This window comes from Anneissia japonica, unplaced genomic scaffold (genome assembly GCF_011630105.1).
Source record: "Anneissia japonica isolate Jap-2015-1 unplaced genomic scaffold, ASM1163010v1 scaffold1889_len2455224_cov183, whole genome shotgun sequence".
Classification (NCBI taxonomy): Eukaryota; Metazoa; Echinodermata; class Crinoidea; order Comatulida; family Comatulidae; genus Anneissia; species Anneissia japonica.
In genome coordinates, this window is record NW_022752980.1 from 162450 (window position 1) to 168830 (window position 6381).

A 6381-nucleotide genomic window follows, 5' to 3' on the forward strand; every position below is an offset into this window, starting at 1 on the left:
CTCGGTATTCTTGAGGTGTGCGGGTACATAGACAAGTAGTTTATTCAATGATCTAGCTAGAAATTTCGATAGTCTAGTGGCTGGGGTGTCGGTAGCTGCATGAATAGGACGACCTTTTAACTCTCCTTCTTTGTGATCCTTAGGTAAGCAATATACTGGACAGGGCAATGGTTCATAAAGAACATGTACGCTTGCAAACAGTATATACGCATCTAGCAACGCACAATAAAAGACCTATACTTGGAGATATTTCTTGGGAGATCTTGCACCCTAACATTAATTTGCCCTATGTCCAAAGAATAATAGAAGCGTTAGAGATTAAGAAATATAAAGTTAATATCATGAACGGATGTGTAGGAAGAATATTAACAATTGACTGAAGTTTACTGCTAATGGTTTACTTATAATTATATAGTAATATTCTATATAACTGTATTCACGTATTTATGTATATGTATATGTGGGTGTGGATATGTGTAAATATCCACACCCACGTATTACACATATACATATACATGATATGTTCGCCTACAACTTTACTAAGATTTACATACAGATGTGTAAGACAAGTCAATGCATAATCATTCGACCGTAACAGGCCTTTGTCTTATATACGTTGCTTTGTAATATACGATGTTAGTCCACTGATGAAGCCCTAACCGGCGAAACGTTTGGAATAAACCAGTAACAACAATTTATGCCTTTGAAGTCTTTTTTTCTTGTTCATATTTACCAAGGCATGGCATCAACATTGTATTCATATATACATATATATATATATATATATTACCGATTGCTAAATATTTTAATCAAAAGCGCCATGATATTAACTGTATGAAATTCATTTTAGTTGCTAGCGGGTTTAAAACCCTCAGTGAAAGGCGTTGTGCTGAGCTGAGATGGATACTTAACTTAAAACACATAAGTCAGTTGCTAATAAAGACCATGGATTCATATCTGACTTCACTTTCGCTAATAAATAAATATATATTTGTGTCCATCCGATATATTTTTATCCATCTAGTCTATTTATCTCTTCTATTTCACAGTTTTTTGTTTTGTTTTTTTTTGGTTTTTTTTTTATACTCACTTTATTTATTCGTTTTATTTTCCCTTATTCATCATTCATATTTTTATATCATATATTATATATTTCTTCATGCCTTTTTTGATAGTTATGTGTCCACTTGAAATTTTGTTTGACATTATTATATTATTATCATCATCATATTTTTGTTGTTTATAGGCCTATTTCCTTGTTTACCATTCATTAGTTTTGCCACTCTGACCTGTTATTTATGCCAATTTGCTTATGTCAGACTTAAGGCCTCCTTATAAACTATTGCTAGTGATAAGACTGTGTAACCTATTGTTTATAGGTCTGGTGATTAATCACCCATTGTATATTCTTATGTATTCTGTTAAGTTTCTCATTGATACTCATACGCTGACGAAGGTAACAGGAGTTGCCGAAAATTTCGCAAATAAAATATTTCTATGTCTCCTACAAGTCAAAGTATCGTAGCAGATTATTTTGTCTGCCTCTACCTACTGATTTATATATATGTACATATATATACATATATACATATAATTATATGTATTTATACATATATATATATATACATTTATACATATTATAGGCCTAGTATATATATATAGTGTATATATATATATATATAATCATATATATATATATATATAGACATATATATTATGGTAATAATCATAATCATATATGGCAATTCCATATAACTAGCTCTATTACACGTTTTTGTACAGGTCGGTTATTATTATATTAATATGTATGCTAAAAAGCTAAAACAATGGAAAATGGCAGCCATTTTAAATTGTAATAGCTCAAAAATGTGTACAATATTTAGTTAACTGTTGTTGTCATTGTTATGAGTGGATTTCCAATTGAATACTGCATTTTAATGACATAAATTTACAAGATTAGTGACAATTTTAGGAAAATATGGCGGCCATTTTGAAACTGCTGACAACCCCCCTTACGTATGAAAAAAAAAATGTTGCACATACTTTTTGATTTATCTATGTTTACTCTACATCATATCCAATTATTAAAAAATATAGCAAAAAAAATGCAACCAACCAAACTTTGCTGGACTATACCCTGCTTACAACTATAAAGAACGCCTTATTTATCCTAATTTACTTCCTCTTTCCTTACGAAGGGATTTAATTGATCTTTCGTTTTCTTACTAATAAGAGTACGTTTTGTATAAATATTTAACATAAAAATAACGCTAAAAAAAAAGATCCACGTTTCGACTCCTTCATGGTGTCATGTTTCTTTGGCTATTATGACTCGGATTTTAATATTTTTTTCTTTCGTTTTTAATGAATCCCTTACCCCTTTACATTCTCTTCGTCATTCTGACCAACTCAAACTCGTTCAAAAACGTTGCAAAACGTATTGTTGCTATGTGAAACCAACTCCCTCACACCATACGATCAAACTCGACAATATCTGGTTTTAAGCGAGCCTTACGCATAATTTATGAACTTCTGTTTATCAAAGAATTTGACCCTGCCAGCACTTGCACTTTGGTTACTAAATGTTTTTGTCATTTATCTAGAACTGTGTAACTTTTTCCTTTTTTTCCGACTTATATTACTATGTATTTGCTGTTGGGATTTGTGCATTTGGAGACTTGTCGTGTTGGAGGTGCTTGCACCTGTTGGTACGCTCCTGTCTCTTATACACATCTAGATGTGTATAAGAGACAGGCATTCGCACGTCCTTCAGGCGACAGTGGATTTTCCACTTTTGTGACTCCTGAGCCGTCATGCCAAATGAATAAAATAAATAAAATAAATGTATGGGTAGAGCACGTTCAAGCAGCAATAACCAGGGATACTCTCCAGCAGAAAAAGTTGCACAATGTGCAGATCTGCCAATTCAGTATCCAGTAACCAAGGAAATAATGATGGCAGCGCCTTGTATAATCACTTATATAGCGCCACTATAATCACTGCTACATTCATCATGAGATACTCGTACGCTGATGAAGGTAGCAGGTGCTACCGAAAATTTTGTACTAATACATTTCAATGTCTCAATTAAGTCAAAGTTTCTTGCAGTACTTTCATGTCTGTATGTATGTATAACCGAGGCAACAGCGTCAATTGCATCAATTTCATTGATAATTCTGATCACTATGTATTTTATATATATATATATATATATATATCAAAGCCTTCATATGCAATAATTCACTATGAATAAAGTATCTAATTATATATGCTATATAAATATTTCTACGTATGTACATTATATTATGTTCCTTGATTTCTGAATTGTATTTAATAGTCATCATATCATGCATTATATAATTTAAACATATAATTTTAGAACTACTATAATATTCCTACATCAATTTTCCATTCCACAATTGTTTAAATTATATAGGACCTTATATAAATCTCACTGTATTTTATTTCTTCTTTAATTATTGTATACTGTTTTTTAGTCACTAGCAATTAAGTCTTAGTATTAAAGCTGGCTCAAAAGCACCACCAATAATCTATCGCTTACATAATCAATGTATATCAATCAATGTATATATATATATATATATATATATATATATATATATATATAAAGACAAATGCGATCTTCATAACAATAATAATTTCATACAATTAGTATTGCGATGAGCGATGAGGTTATTTTGATACGAACAGAGTATGTCATTAATTAATATTCAATTTCTGATTGAAGAAACTTGCGATATTGACTGCTTGAATGGCGGAGTTTGTGTATCGGCTTACGGAATCGAGAACTGTCAGTGTATGTCTGGTTTTGTTGGACCAACTTGCAATATGTGTAAGTTTTTACAGCGATAAAGAATGTAGATACGTATTGAGCTAAATATAATAATAAATCTAGTTTGCAGAACATGGTTAAAATTTGTACAACATGATCAGTTTCTGAAAAGATTGTAAATATTATGCATAAATCTAGGCTTCTAGAATGAGTACTGAAAAATTAATGTCAACATCAGTACTAAGTTTAAGTTTGGAACTGAAAATAGATTTATCTCTTCTTCATCTATTATTTATTTAACTAATAATCCCAGCAAAGATCAAGGCTTAACCGATTCTAACTGGAGTACATATTAACACAGATCTCCGGATTCCGGTGATGGAATAACCCCATACTTCGGTTTGGGTGCTAGCTATGTGTTTATTGATTTTTTTTTTCTTGTGTTTTTCTTGTGTTTTTTTTTTTTTTTTTTTTTTTTTTTCATTGTTTCTTGTCCTTGTTGAGCGCATAGAGACCTCGTTTATTTGCACTATAGAAATGTATTATTATAATTATTATTATTGTTATTATTATTATTAATATTATTATTAATATGATTATTATTATTATTATTATTATTATTATTATTATTAAACGAAAAATAGTATAGAGACAACATTCGAAAAGGGGATTTATTTATATTTATATATTTTTTACATAAGTAATCTTGCATTATTGAATGACTGTTTCTTGTCCTTGTTGAGCGCATAGAGACCTCGTTTATTTGCACTATAGAAATGTATTATTATAATTATTATTATTGTTATTATTATTATTAATATTATTATTATTAATATGATTATTATTATTATTATTATTATTATTATTATTATTAAACGAAAAATAGTATAGAGACAACATTCGAAAAGGGGATTTATTATCTAACCATTTTAACTTTACATAAGTAATCTTGCATTATTGAATGACATGGTTCATTTACATTAACATCTTTGGCTATGTGCTGTAAAAAATGGTAAAATAATAATATTATTGTAGACAGAAAAGAACGTATTTCAAGCAAATTGGAATTAAAAATAAAATGTAATTGAAATTGTAAATCTTTCAGGTATTTACTGTAGGTGTCGTCTTTAGTTCAAACGAGAAATTGCATGAACCAATAATACAATTTTTAGGAAGCTAATTAAGTAATGTTATATTTAAAGTTTCAAAACAAAAATATTTTTGGTAATATACCAGTAACATTGTGGAACAATGTGTTGTGGATACGGGTTTGACTTTATGCCAGTGAAATTTGGAATGTGTTTTTTTATTATTATTGAAAAAGCTTCTACCGAATTCTGCAAATTTATGGTAAGATGTTTTCCTAACAAAGTTACGAGTTATTGTACTTTGGTTTCCAGTACAGTAACTCTTTTAACCAATGCAATTACAATCGGTTAATTAATTAATTTGTCTTGGGATTTTTGTTTCAGCACAAAACCAATGTGATTTCGAAGATCCATACATCTGTTACTTTGTACAAGATAAATATGATGATTTTGATTGGATAAGAAGAGCTGGATCAACACCTTCATTTCGTACTGGTCCTGAGTATGACCACACATACGGAACATCACAAGGTAATAAAACAGCTGACAAGAATTATTTATATTCTAAATGGAATTGTAAATTTATTACTAAATTAATTAATTATTAAATTAAATACTAATTATTTAATTAGTAGATCTGGGAAATATGTTAAGTTTTCTTACTGCATGAATGGCTTGAGACTTGGCAGGGCTAGTGTAATTAGGGACCTTGGAGTCGACATCTCGACAGATCTCAAATGGGACAATCATGTCAGCAGGGCGGTTAAGAAATTTAATCGAAAGCTCGGCCTAATTAAGCGTGCGATTTGTTTTAACGCACCAGTGTATGTCACTAAACCACTTTTTACATCTCTTATCCGTAGTGACCTAGAATATGCGAGCTCTGTATGGAGCGGTTCAACAAAAACTAACCTTATGCTCATCGAAGGAGTGCAGCGCCGAGCTTTCGCTTTTATTCTTAACTACCCTGCTTACAACTATAGAGAACGCCTTATTTATCTTAATTTACTTCCTCTTTCCTTTCGAAGGGACTTAATTGATCTTTCGTTTTTTTTTGTTTTTGTTTTTTTCTTTTTTAATGTTTCTTTGGCTATTATGACTTGAATTTTAATATTTTTTTCTTTCGTTTTTAATGAATCCCTTGCCTCTTTACATTCTCTTCGTAATTCTGACCATCTCAAACTCGTTGAAAAACGTTGCAAAACTGAAACTTACAGAAGATTTTACTTCAATCATATTGTTGCTATGTGGAACCAGCTCCCTACCACCATAGGTTCAAACTCGACAATATCTGGCTTTAAGCGAGCCTTACGCATAATTTATGAGCTTCTGTTTGTCAACGAATTTGACCATGCCAGCACTTGCATTTGGGTTACTAAATGTTTTTGTCATTTATCTAGAACTGTGTAACTTTTTTTTTTTTTTTTTTTCGACTTATATTACTATGTATTTGCTGTTGGGATTTGTGCATTTGGAGACGTGTCGTGTTAGAGGTGTTGG

The 6381-nt window shown here is 30.5% G+C and overlaps 1 protein-coding gene across 2 annotated transcripts in view; it reads left to right on the forward strand.

Annotated features, from left to right (window-relative positions):
- LOC117122536 (MAM and LDL-receptor class A domain-containing protein 1-like) overlaps positions 1–6381 on the forward strand; it is a 114460-nt gene that overhangs the window by 21513 nt on the left and 86566 nt on the right. The gene's annotated exons all lie outside the window — the stretch shown is intronic.